Below are 14,873 nucleotides of genomic sequence, written 5' to 3' on the forward strand. Positions count from 1 at the left end.
CACATACACAACTATATGAGGACTGGTGATGGAGTCGCTCGCTCAACAGGATCTTGAAGCCCAGAACAAATGGTATTCTGTAAACTTCTGGACACTTTTTGTTTTTGTCTTTGAACTTTGCCATTGTGACTATCCCTGTCCAATCAGCAGTCTTCTTTAGCTTCGTCTCGGAAGCTGAGTGGCTCTAGATGGCTTCATCCGTCAGTCTTTGGTGTTTCGGAGACTTGTGGAAGGAAAGCAGCACTGTAGGTAAAATACAAAGTGTGTTCATCCCACTCCTGTCAGCCTCCTCTGCACATCTAGATTTGTTTTCATAGTTCTTCTGAAGATATATCAGATTGAAAGTAGATACCATACATATCAGATTGATGAGATTTCAGTCTTTCAGTCACATCTTCTGCAAAGATGATGGTAACACATATATGTGATTCATATGTGACAGTATCAATACCCAGCAAGCAATAGCCGTCATTTCACCATCTCGATATAGTCCGGCTATGAGTAACCCACTTCTAGCCAAAACAACCTTTAAATGTCGTTTTTTGCCCAAATAACTTGCGAGATGTATGCTATTCCATCATGTAAGCGACGTCAACAGTGATTACAAGGTGTTTGGTTTCATTTCTTTGATAAGTTCATGTTCTATATGACTAGTCTAGTTCTAGTTCTTGGGCTATGGTCTATTGAATTTTCACTGACAATTCAATTTTGCCTTGTTTTAGCCTAGAGACGTCAGGGCAGTGTTTGGACGGCTATTAGACGTCTTTTAAACGCAAAATTGCTTGCTGGATAAGAACCAGAACATTATTCATTTCTAAGTTCCCATATGGATCATTAGCCAAATCATTAAAGACGCTTGTGTTGTTGTTAGATTTTCTGGTTTGCATCATGAAATGCATGATCTGCTTTCAAAGGCAGACTATGAGATCAGCAAACCGTTTCATCTGATTTATCATAATGATTTGTTTGAAGTATTTTAGTGTTGTGTTTTGCTGTCTCTACAGCTGTGTTTTCTTTCTGCCAATGTCACCGCTACTCTGATCAAGATGTACAGCGCAAAATATTTGAACCATTTCCCTGGATGTTCGTAGGAAAGTGTGCCTCACATTCCATACTAAAAAAATCGTATTTTTCTTTCTTAATTGCTTTTAATATTCCTAGCCGTTCCATCCATGCACTTCACATGCACGTTTCAATGCATTTGGGAAGATGTAGAACTCTTCTTTACCATACATTCTTTGTGAGATTGAGAGATTTATCATTAAATCTTGAGAAACATTTGGTCATAGTTTGTGTCTTTAAATGACATTTACAATGCTTTCTCCATTCATTTAGATGTCTTTGCTTCACAAAGTATCTTTTAGGACAATTTCAAATTGTACATGATTACAAAAAGTTCTGAACCACAAGACAAATGTCATGCACACTAAATATATTTGCATTTTAATTATTTCTGTGTCGCCAAATGTATACGTTGGACCCCCAACTCTGACCGCAAAATGAGATCAGATTAGTTGCCAGTGAATTCCTTCATTCTGGGCAATGCAGTTATAACGTGTAATAGTAAGAACAAAAACAGGGAATAACTTCATTACAGTACTTTGCTCTTTCTTATTATCATCTAAAATGGCAAATGTACATTCAAGTCGAAACTATTTTACCCATGTCAGTCATGGCTGATTTGACATTTTAAAATATCAGAGGTTTTGTCTTTAAACATACAAAACGAGTCTCTGCTGATTCTCACATACATTTCTTGCTTCTTATGTATTTGCACAAGTTTGAATGTGTTGCACCTTTCTCTTTTCCACTAGCAGACAAATGTCTGTAAATTAAATTAGATACTAGCTAAAGATTAAATTGTTTTACTGTACTGAAAACAAATTGTACTTGCAGCTGAATGTTTGTCCTTGGTAAACACTATGAAATGACTATTAGATATTGATATTTTTTCTATGTGATTTTATGTACATCGGAATATGGGATTATATGTGTCCCTTTACTGTACAATGAAGTAGTTACAAAATCTTGCATTTTTGCAAAATGAAAAGAGTCTGAATGCATGGAAATTTGTACTGTACTGCTCTATTTTTTCAGGTGTAGTGGATGGATGTAGTTTGTTGCAATCCATAGCTAAACCAAATGCAACAAACGACAAAAAAAAAGTCTAGATTTGCCGCTTCCAGATTTCTGGATGCGTTTCGATATTTTAACATGGAATGAGAGCGATCAGATCTGTTTTGCTCTGACAGTAATCAGATACAGCTATCAAAAGCTTCTGTGGTGTGTTGATGATCTGTAAATACAAATCTTTGAGTATGATGTTGTAACTTCTGAATAAGATGCCAGAAAAGTCACTAGCATCTGGTTTGTTTAAACGCTTGGTGTTGTATCAGAGTACTTGATGCTTTTGTGTGCGAGACCACTTCATTCTTTTCAGTTCATTTACATGGCAAAGACCGAAGAGTTTTTTATTTTATTTTATTTTTTTTAAGCTTTATGGCATGCACAGTTTATGTGTGTAAGTAGGTGACACCAGCCTGACTGGGGAATGATCTTAATACACTGAATACAGATTAATATCAATGTGATGTTATGGCCAACAATCATAGCCGATACAGTTGGAGGTCTAACTGGTATTCATGCTTACATTCTTATTTGCAGTCAGAAATGAACAGTAGATTGTAAAACTGCGAATGATGTGTGACTTTGAACATTTCTTTTATGAGATGTTGCTTTGTCAGGTACTGTATGATGTATATAAATGTTGAGAGATTGTTTTACTTTCAAATAGGAATATAATCTCCCTTTACAACTATCTGGGCCATTTAAACCCTTGTGAAGTATTTTTATGAAACTAATATTGTTTGATTTTTTGTCCGTTTGTTATCAAATATAAGGACTATTGAGGTGATATTTATCTTATTTTTGTAAAATTAATTATTTTAAAGGGTGGTCTGTTGGATAAAAGGTGAAGGCTTGTTTATTGCCTTACTTGTGAGTAATTATTATAAGGCTTAGATGTGTTATTGAAAGCCTTGAGTGTTTTGCTCCGATATCATGAGTATCTCTAACTTGAATGTACATATATATTTAATTTTATTGCATTACAAGTTTTATTTGTGTTACAGTGTCATTTCCCGGTATGTGTTAATGTGTAAAGGCTAACATGAGCACAAGAACCCAGGGGGCTCATTTATAAAATGTTGCTTAGAAACTGTCCTACATTTGATCTTATGATCATTTCTCAAATGTGCAAATGTGCAGTACTCCGACTCTCTGCCACAAGGAAAAGTGTCTTCTTAGACCCTGACGTGGCGCTAAGCACTTTTCCATGTCGACCACCGTTTCTAGAAATATGAACGATGTCGTGGATTTTGAACTTGGAGTGTGTGAAGACTAAAATCTACACCAACGTACATATCACTTTGATGTGGAAAAGTGCTTTTTTTTATTATTATTTTTAAAATCGAGGCCCCTGGTATCCAATTCAATCTATCACAATTTATTTAACTATTCGGTTTTATGAAAAACTCAAGATTGTATCAGATATCAGTTGTAACATTCAGTGTTTGCGTTTAGTCATTTACATTTAGGCCTACTTTTTTTTAGAGAGATGATATGGAGAAAGCTGGGATTGTATTTTGCAGCATGTGTATTTGTCTATTTTCTCAATGAGCCATGCAGTGTCTTTAAAAATGGGCTCTTATTTTATTTGTGATCACACTTTACTAAAACATTGAATTTAAAAAAAAATAGTAATAATATTTTATTTTATTTATATTATATGATTACAACTTTAAATGTATTGTACTCTTGGGTCAGACTGTCATTGGCAATGTATTTATTTTACAAATGCAACGACAGTCATTTGTAGGGTTTTCTCATTCATGTAGCAAACTGTTAGCAGCTATTTTGTTGTTGCCATAATCAGCCATTCGTATTATTCATGGCATTGTTAACAGCACAGACACTGTTAGGACATGCTCACCTTCGCAGAGAGGATCTCAACCTTCATGAGAAATGTAGCTACTTTGAAATCCATGCACAGTGGCATCCATACATCTATCCTATATTTAACCCACTCCGGTTTAAGTCTTGCACTTTGGGAGAGCGCGATCAAAGATTTATCAGAGGCGGGTAGCCCCCAAAACTTTTAGAAAATTATTTGAGCTGAAAGTGCACTGCTGTTTAGGAATAACAGGATGGTAAAGAGCTGTATGGGGAAGCTGTAATTTTATACTTGTGCTTTGTAAATGTTTTCTATGTGCAGTATTTGATAATGTAAAACTGGTATTTTTGTGGTTTGTACGCTGCAGAATTGATTATTTAAGGTGCACGCAGTTTTGTAAGAAAAGGATGGGAAACTTTGAAAAAAAATCATTTTGACTGAAGCCTGTATCTGCATGCATATTGACTGCTGGAAGATGGAGGTCAATAAATTTTATTTGAATCACCCCTTTTGTTGAGTCTGAATGGAAATCTTTATAGTGAAATTACTTTTAATATGATCCAGGACTATATAGGCTTACTACTTGGCAAAAAAATCCCCCTGGTCTCCCACACCAGCTATTTCCCAAAATATACTTGAATAGGCAACATTTTAAAAACAACAATCGTTTTATTTGGCAAATGAGAAGATGGCAGATATTTTCAGCAATGCAAAGTAAATCAGTAAGAGGAATATGCACACTAAGAAAGTTAAGTGTATGGTAAGTGCGGTTTTACATGTAGGCCCAGCTCAAAGCATTTGAAGTGAAATGTCTGAAGCTCTGGCGTGCTGTACAATAGGACAGTTCAGACACTGAGTGCATCCTCTTGGAGGGTCCACTAGGGGGACTGCATCCATCATCCATTTGGCCCGGAGTGTAAGTAGGAAAACAAAAATGTGAATATGATCCATTGAAATTGGCATATGCCAATTGATTGGGCCAGATCCATGTTTTCCTCTTGCACGCCAAACCAATGTCTCCGTTTGCTCGGCCCAGAGACTGGTTTTCAAAGTTCCTGGTGGTTGCACAGTGTGCAGGTCTGTGCCGCACGGAGGCGCTGCTTTCCCGCTGCAAAAGTGACTCAATGGAAAACGGGCTGGTGAACTTCTTTTCTGCATCAGGGCGTTTGCAGGTTGCCCTGTTTTCCGTTGCATTCTTTGCAGAGGGAATTTCTATGTTTTCATAAAGGTCAGGGAAAATGTCACACAAACCACGGAAATGTCGTCGCAGTATCTTTGGGGTGATTTTACTATCATCAACTTTCCAAAAGTTGCGTTTTGCATTTGGGCACTCTGGATTTATAGGCACCTGCAAATTTGAAGAGAAAACATCCTTAATAAATGTCCAGTAACAATAATAGACTAATAATAATAACAAGAAATACTTACCTTTACAAAACAGTTGTTTGATGATAAACAGACTCTGATATTATTCTCAAGGCCTTTTCTATCCCCCTCCACAAATACCGTCACCTCATTCATTAACTGATGGGAGAAAAACAGGTTAATTAAAATCAAAACATTGTAATAGCCAACATGTTTTCAGATTTAGTTTTTTTCTTATTATTATCAACTTGGAAAGTTACATTGCTTTTAAACTGAAAACTTTAAAATTATAAAAGTCAACGATATTCAATAAAAGTTCATCAGAAAATGAAGTCAGGACACAATTCACAGCAGCGCCATCTTTGATTTTTAACGGAAATGAAAGCGAGACAATGAGGGATAGACAGTGGGTTTTACTGTTATTTATTTACTGTGTGTTGTATTGTTCTGTTGACGAAACACTGGAGAAGTATATTTCCAAGACATTTCAGAAGACAAAATACTCCAGACAACATGAGCTGTGGAAAATTATAACATCTTTTTACAGCGGGTGCCACTGAAAACATGGTAAGTCCCTCACAGCCTCGCTTACACACGCACACCTGTCATGGCGCTGCTCTCAATAAGGTCTATTTTTCCGCCAAGTTGCCTATTAGAATTTAGCGCCAAAATGATCCGTTTTAAAGTGAGCGCTTCATCAGCGGTAAACTATCAGAACTTACCTCGTAAAACGTTAATCTTTTCTCAGGTGCGTTTTGTATGACATAAGCGATCAGACCCAGGTACGTCATTTTCTGTTTGGAGTATCTCTTGTATTTTCTTCTGACCAGCATGTCTGCGCTCTCTCTCTGCATCTCTGAGAACATCTGAAGTGAGCTGCCTCTAGTGATGATGAGTGTCTGAGTTTGCCGGACTATATATGAAGCACGTCGGCTATAGAAGATGAAGATGGACATTCCTCATTAATGTCTCTTTTACATAATTGACGGAGGTGTTAATTCGTGGGCGGGCATGCCTGGACCACCACAGTCTATTCTATTGGCTGTAAATGTTTTTATATTGTTACATGCCTGAAATAAAGAGTAGGCCTATGTAGCCCATTTTCAAACAAAATCTTAATAATCAAACAAACGTTTCATCAAATAGCCTAGTTACTTTGTATAGCCTAATTGTCTCGGTATATAATTTGTTTTAAATAAATCATTAGGCTACGGTGTGTAGCCTAATCTTTTTTAAATTAAATAAACCTAAGAACAAACCTACTCATAATTACAATTTGTGCTATGATGGGATTGTTTAAGTGGTTTAGTAGGCTATTATGGTTGTTTTCACACAGACCTGCTCTTAAAAAAAAAAAAACGAGCAAAAAATAAAAATACGTTTTAAGGTAGAAGTGTCCATCACTGGGGTGGTACCCTTAAGGGTACATTTTTGTACATCTAAGTAGAGGAAAACAATGGTATAATTGTACCTACCCTAAGGCAGTGGTTCTCAAATTGTGGTACGAGTACCACTAGTGCTCAGGCTCCCTTTAGTGGTATGCAGATGAATCACTAAATTAAATATAAATGAATGTTAAAAAACCAATACATTTTAATTTAAATGTTTACTTGAGTAGTTTTTACATTTAAGTACAGTACAGTTTTTATTTAACTTTTAGGTACAACACATTTTAATTTAATCATTATTTATTAAATTCATCATAACTGTGTATGTAAGCACAGTGCCGTGTTAATGTTGAATGTTAAAGTGGCTGACAACAATAAATATTCTTATTAGGAATAAACTGCCTCGTTTTTGAACTGTGCAGAGCTGTAGCTAAATAGTTAGGCCTACTACGAAACTGTATTTTAAAGTTGGTCATTATGGTGGTACTTGGAGAGACAAATATTTTCTGAGGTGGTACTTATAAAAAGTTTGAGAATCACTGCCCTAAGGGACAATTGTGTACCTTTAAAGGTATACGTTTTGTTCCCCAGGGAACAAAATTGTACCTCCTCTGTACCTTTTTTTCTGAGTGTACATATAGCACCTTTCTGAAACTCTATGTCTTTTACAAGGACACATAATGTAGACCAAAAGTTGCTTTGTTGCATAATCACAAACAAAAAAACACATTTATAACAAAGAAGGAAACAAATTAATTCAATGATTCAAACCTGTGAATTCCCAACATTCCAATGTTTATTGTCATGAGACAATTCACACGTGACATTCATGTGCAAATGAAATACTTCATAAGTGGCAATGAGTCCATTAAACCGACTTGTTCGCAACCTCTTAAAATGTCAACTGTATTTAAATTACAAAACAAATGAACAGATAATAGCCTACAATAAATATTTTCTTAACTTAGGCTATTTATTAATAAAGTTATTCTTTGCTTAATATGACTAGATAACTTCATTGGTATGACATTTTGATATTTATTAAATTTACTGACTTGACATATGTCTTGTAAAACAGAAAACATGATGTACAGGTCTGTTTAGTTAGGTTCAGGTGAGTGTAAAAGTCTTTCATCATGTTGTGCTGTAACTGGGTTCTTGACACAGTGTTAAAGAACCCTTTATGTGGAAAAGGTTAGCCTATGAGGAGAAATGTCTTAAATGATTGCTATGTTAACAGATTTACATATTCCTATATAAAGTATGTTTACGAGCTGCTTAATTTAAAAATGGAATTAAAGCGAAATTAATTAAAAAAAAATGAAATTAAAATGAACCCCTAAAAGGATAGAGTATATGAAGTGCCCTTTAAGGTCCATTAAACCTTAGAGTAAGAAAAAAGGTACATTTGGGTTTTATAATGTCAGCTCCATTATGTACAGTCTCTTTTTAAGTTGCAGGTGTATCAAATTAATATAATTCAATCTGAACAAAGTTCCAAAATGCAAATTGCAATATTTTCAACAGTTGTCACATTGAACTGAAAACATACAGCTCTTTAATTGAGCTATATGTTCTAATCATCTCAAAGCTTTAAGAGTTTAGTTTCTGATACAGTCTGTCCTTGGTTTATAATTCAAGCAGGGATATAATGAAATTCAGCATACACAGCAAACAATGATTTTGTTCTGCCTGTTTGACTATTAAAATGTCTTACTCTGTTAAATAATTCTTAAGCATGTTATATGGTTATTTCGATGGTATTTTCAATTTCTTGTGACTAAAAAAAGTTCTGCTTTTACTACACGTTTCAGGACCTACAAGCATATTTACGCAGGAACATGTCCTATTGGAAAAAATATATAATCTGGTTGACCACATGGGATATTTCCCAAAAGATGGCCATAGAGGTTTAGAAAACACAATATCACTTTATTTGGCACAAATATAAAGTTATCAAACATTTGACAGCACTACATCACTAAAGATGTTTAATGCATGTATACTCCTAAAAATGTTAAATGTCTTAACAACAGTTTAGTGAGGTTTTACATGTAGGCCTACATCCTCTTGGAGGGTCCACTAGGGGGACTGCATCCATCATTCATTTGGCCCGGAGTGTAAGTAGGAAAACAAAAGTGTGAATATACTCCACTGAAATTGGCATATCCCATTTAATTGGGCCAGTCCCATTTCTTCCTCTTGCACGCCACGGCCACACCAATGTCTCAGTTTGCAAACTGGTTTTCAAAGTTCCTGGTGGTTGCACAGTGTGCAGGTCTGTGCCGCACGGAGGCGCTGCTTTCCCGCTGCAAAAGTGACTCAATGGAAAACGGGCTCGTGAACTTCTTTTCTGCATCAGGGCGTTTGCAGGTTGCCCTGTTTTCCGTCGCATTCTTTAGAGAGGGAATTTCCATGTTTCCACAAAGGTCAGGGAAAACTTCACGCAAACCACGGAAGTGTCTTTGGGGTGATTTTACTAGCATCCACTTTCCAAAAGTTGCGATTTGCATTTGGGAACTCCGGATTTAGGCACCTGCGAATACGAAGGGAAAACATTCTTAATTAAAAAGGACAACAACAGTAATAATAATACTAATAGTAATAATATTAATACCTTTACAAAACAGTCGTGTAAACAGACTCTAATATTATTTTCAAGGCTTTTTCTATCCCCATCCAAATGTGTCGTCACCGCGTTCATTAACTGTTTAAAGGCTAGCCTACAATAAAACACAAACATCATTGCATCTATTAAAGCAGCAAGCCACCAAATTAGTTTTTAGCGAAGTAACGCAAAACGTCGAGTGACTTAACCTTTTAAAACAGCACCACTATCAATATAATAAACGAGGAGATAAAAAAGATGTCTGTCTAGGCTATCTAATTAAATTGTCGTGACTAGCCCTTAGGCATGTTACGGTTGTCAACTGTTAATAAATTCAACCAATCATAGTTTAGTTTTATTTTCTTCTGACCAGCATGATCTGCGCGCTCTCGCTGCATCTCTGAGAACATCTGAAGTGAGTGTTGTTGAGCGTGTCGTGGAATGTGTCGGCCTATGAAGCACGTTGGCTAGTATGGCCATTCCTCATTAATGTGTCTTTTATAGTTTAATTGATGGATGCGTTAACATGTGGGCATCACAGTCCTATTAGCTGTAGATGTTTAATATTGTAACTACAGCTTTGTAAGTTTGAACATTGAGAATAAATGCAAAAAAATCCCAAATAGCCTACCAATAACATCCAAATACACATTTGATTAATTAGGTTGTTTCAAAAGGCCTATAGGCATATTTAAACTAATATCGGCTATAACATTTCTTTGTTAATATTATCTGAATAAATACATAAGAATGGGGTCCATATTGGGAAAACACAACACGAGGACAAATTTGTAGCATAAACCAAGCAATATGCTACAGGTTTTTCTCTCGCTTATTAAGCAGACCATTTTGATTAATTCTGTATCAAAACTTCGAATTCCCAACATTCCAGTGTTTTTAGTCTTGATACATTCACAACAGCCTACTAATTTACAGCCTACTTAAATTAACGCTGTAGCCTATTCTCAATTAAATCGAATTTAAATATTGACTAACCGCAATAAGGGCAGGGTTTATGTTTGTAGGATACTTGAAGTAATATTGTGGTAGCCTAAATGCATCTTCTCAGACAAAACGTCTTGTTTCGTCCTGCCATTTCAACGTTTTGAGACGTCTTAATGGTTATTTTAGATTATAAAACATCTTCTAAAATCACCAGCATTATAGCCTAGTCTATTTAATCATGTATGAATATTTAAAAATGCAAAAAAAAAACATGAACTCATGTGACAAAGATTTGAAATCCCGCTTTAGATTTTAACCTGGCGCTGTCGTCATGTGGCGGGTCATGACGCAGAATGATAGTGTGGGAGGACCAAATAATCGAGAACGTGCTAGGTAGTTCAATTCATTTTACCGAATCGATTCCTTTGAACACATCATTTTAATAAGTCATATAGCCTACAACAACCGACTCAAGATTCACCGAGAACATGCTGATGCATGTTATAGGGAAAGGGTATCCCCCAAAATCTTATATTTTAATGTCCCTATATTTAGTTTATTTATTTAAAATATGGTAGGCTATTCTTTATCATATTGTTGATTAGCCTACTATATCATATAATTAAGGCCAACAATGGCTATATTGTGCTAAAACTAATTGTGCAACATTCACAGTTTTAATGGTCATTTGGAACACGATTCTTACAATTATATAAAGCAAATAAACGTAATCCCAATAATTATTATTATATTTATTGTCTTTTTTAATTTGCACTATTTGTAATATAGCCACACACACACTTTTTTTTTTTTAATTCGTGTGTGGCTAAATTAGAAATAGTGCAAAAAAAACTAAAATAATAATAATTGTCTGGATATTTGTCCAAGCATATATTAAATCATAAAACTCCACACATTATGCTGTTCGTCCATTATTAACAGTAGCTTTAACAAACACATTTATCATGTTTTTGTGACACTGTGTTGTTTCATTAATTTGATGAATTAAACATTATCAAGGCTTGTTATAACCAAAGTCTATATAACTAAAATTGATCAAATTGAAATTGATTTGGTTGAACCGTTTAGTTTTGCGAATCGGTTCGTCTGATTCATTGGAAGGGACATGTCGAACAGAACGATTGAATCGCGAATCGGACAACACTACGATCGCATGGCGAGGCTTGAATCACTGAGACATTGTAGATTATTTGCTGGAACCTTTCGGTAAGTAGAATTAAGCCACACTCTTTCGCAATCTATTTGAATAAATGCGTATTAGATGTTAAAAACGAACGAAAATAGACTTGATGGGCGACCAGAGCGCCATGTATGATGAGCATTTAAGCGGATTGTGTGGCTGAGGGTGTTGCCCAAACCGGCTTTCTGTTGGAAATCATGGTTGGCAGAGTTATCAGTGTAGTTTTCGGCTGTTTTTCTTGAATTAGAGTAGCTGTAAAGAAATGTTTGCATAAAAAGCTGTCTATGGTGTTAATGTGCTTAACGTGATGTTTGTGGGATATGTCGAGACAAATGTCCGGGGGGACCAGCGTAAACTAAATGTCACAGAATTTTAATAAAATAACAAAGAATATACACGATTTTCGTTTTAAAATGATGTTTAATAATTTTGTATTGTCAGTTATAGGCCATTTTCCACGGTTTAGGACGACATCTTGTCATTTTTCTGTCCACGTATATGAGTCGTTAAAGCTCCCGATTGAAAGCTATTGTTGAAGTAACGTTACTTCTGAGGAAAAAATATGCAAGACAGAAAATAATTGGTCGTGTAACTTTTTTTCAATGATGATAAGAACCCTTAAGATATTTTAGCTTTATTGTAAATAGGAGAGTAACATGTCTTTTTACCCATATACCATATGTAGACTATAGCAGCATCTGGTTAGAAACATGAGTAATTCAGCCAGGTCACCCACATCACAGAATCATAGTTAGGATTTGTGCCAGTTACATAAGTCTTTTTGACTTTAGAGGGATGCTGAACAAGGTAATTCCTTTTTTTATGTGTTGACATGTTGGTTGTATGCATTGACATTGTGTTTGTGTTCGGTAGACCTGGCATGATTAATAGCAAAAAGACACCCCTCCAATAGGTCATTCACAATTCAGACGACTTTTTAAGTTATCTCACACATTTTACTGCTATGGTTGCACTTTGGCTATAATTTCATTTCAGGTATTTCTTGTGAACTTTGTTTGCTATAATGTTGCAATTAAAAATGACTTTTGTAGAGTTGTTTTTAATTCACACTGCCCTCTCTGAAGTTTTACCTAATAAGACTGGAGGCAAAGCTGTTTTCTACAGAAGAAAATGTTTTAGCAGTGCAAATCAGCTGTTTTCATCAGAAATGCATCACATTTAAGCTCCAAGCCCATAGTATTTTTTGTCTGCTTTGCTCATTGTTTTTCATCCTCTACATTGGATTTATTTTGTGGTAAGAGAAAGACCAGCAAATTCTCAGGACCAAGAATTCTGCAGAGCTTTCCCCAAGAGGGTCCCGAGCCTCAAATAAATACTTCCACATGACCTTCAGTCCGTGTGCCAGAAAGAGCTGTTTCTGCACTCTCAGTGACGTACAGGATTCCTTGAGATGTCAGCCGACTGCTCTTTTTTGCAGTGCGGTTTCTAGCTATATGGGGCTCCTCTTGTGTTCAATTCCTTGGGAATTTTACTTGCCCTGGGCTGTGGTCTATATAACTTGATCGTGAGGTTGTAGGGTGCCAGTGAAATTTAGATCGCATCTGCCAAGCTGGATGACTATTACCAAGCATTAACACCTTACATGAAATAAAAATCACATTGAGCTCCTTCCTAAAGCGTCAGGGTCGGTGTTTGTCGATGGTAGGGGTCACGGAGCTCTTTAAGCCTAATCGTATCCGAAAAATCTTTGTGTATTCTCTCTAGGTTTGGGACTTTGATAGTTAGCAGCCCCTGCAGAATGAAAATGAATAAACATGCTCCTATCTCCGCCTTTGAAGTATGTGCCAAAGTTGATGAGCATTAGCCAGCACTTGACCTAAACCGGATACGGGTCATGCAATTATCTGTTTGATAAACAGTTGTTAGCCACACACAGTGTGCCAGGGTGTGTGCCAACGTGAATTTAGCCGTAGGTGATTTAGGCTCATTTATGTTCCAGATGTTCCTCTTTTATGTGCTGATTAGATGTGACTTGTGGATCTTTGTGGTGCAAATTTTAGAGCAGAACATTTAATGTGCATCATAATTCAAATAATCTTGAAAAATTCCATTAATTTATTAAATTGGACAGACTAGAAATATTTCTTTATTAATTTGAGCTCATATTGCATTATTGGGCAAAAGACTCGATTGATAGGTCTGTTTTCTTAGGTTTAGTTGCTGACTCAAAGCTGAAGTGGGTTTGGTGGTCCAGGTGGTTTTCTGCTGTTCATTTGTGTGTGAGAACTCTCTTAGTTCAATGATGCAAGGATTCTTGCAGGTGCACATGAGCGCAACACACACAGCTGTATTGAACTGGGGGGTGCATCTAATTTCACACAAACACATAACATCACACAAATCAATAAAAAAAACTCTACAGCCGACTGTAACTTTATTCATCATGTCAAATGATGGAATTCCATTGTGCATTTAATGCAAATTATTGGTCATCTGCCCATCCAGAAAGAATACGTTTCTGCTAACATTCCTTAAATAAAAACATAGAATGAAAAATATTATTCAGAAAACTAGATGGTTTTAGGGCTGCAGGATATATCGCTTTAGCATCGATATCGCAATATGCGCAGCCAAGTATGGGGATCGTAGTTGATCCGTGATGTGTACAGGCAGCTGCGGCCCGGTTCAGAACGATATGTTATTCGCGGATTAATTGCAAAGTTTAACCATAATAGAGTGAAAGTTTCATGTTTTCTTGTGTTTTTTAAGTCGAGATCACGTGAACGCCGAATACATTTTTGTGCGCACAGAAAACAGCACGCAGGCATTTTGACTTAATTTTCTTTTAAAGGAACATGCCACTATTTTTGAAAATAGGCTAATTGTCCAAATCCCTTAGAGCAGTGGTTCTCAAAGTGTGGTACGAGTACCACTAGTGGTACTCAGGCTGCCTCTAGTGGTACGCAGAGGAATCACTAAATAAAGTAATGTTAAAACACAATCATTTTTTTTTTACATTTAAGTACAATAGTTTTAATTTAACTTTTAGGTACAACGCATTTTAATTTAATCATTATTTAATTATTTTATTTACCTGTATGTAAGCACAGTGCAGTGTTAATGTACAAACTGTGTATTTACAATGTTAAAGTGGTTAACAACAATAAATATTCTTATTTGGAATAAACTGCCTCATTTTTTAACTGTGCAAAGATGTAGTTGAATAGTTAGGCCTACCACGCTACTGTATTTTAATGTTGGTCATAATAGTAGTACTTGGAGAGCCAAATATTTTCTGAGGCGGTACTTGGTATAAAAAGTTTGAGAACCACTGCCCTAGAGTTAAACAGTTTGAGCTTTACCATTTTCTAATCCATTCAGCCAATCTCCGGGTCTGGCGGTAGCAATTTTTTGCATAGCTTAGCATAGATCATTGAATTTGATTAGACCGTT

General features: G+C 35.9%; 1 long non-coding RNA gene across 2 annotated transcripts in view; it reads right to left on the reverse strand.

Annotated features, from left to right (window-relative positions):
- Positions 1-7,480: 7,480 nt before the first annotated feature.
- LOC307133640 overlaps positions 7,481-14,873 on the reverse strand; it is a 42,159-nt gene continuing 34,766 nt past the window's right edge. The window contains exons 3-4 of one of the 2 annotated variants that reach the window (XR_013817461.1): positions 9,323-9,428; positions 7,481-9,241 (exon numbers count right to left, since the gene is read on the reverse strand). This is a non-coding gene — a long non-coding RNA (uncharacterized lncRNA). The remainder of the gene's footprint in view (positions 9,242-9,322; positions 9,429-14,873) is intronic. The other variant, XR_013817460.1, reaches the window with a different exon arrangement.

Source organism: Gobio gobio (assembly GCF_949357685.1).
Source record: "Gobio gobio genome assembly, chromosome: 11".
Lineage (NCBI taxonomy): Eukaryota > Metazoa > Chordata > Actinopteri > Cypriniformes > Gobionidae > Gobio > Gobio gobio.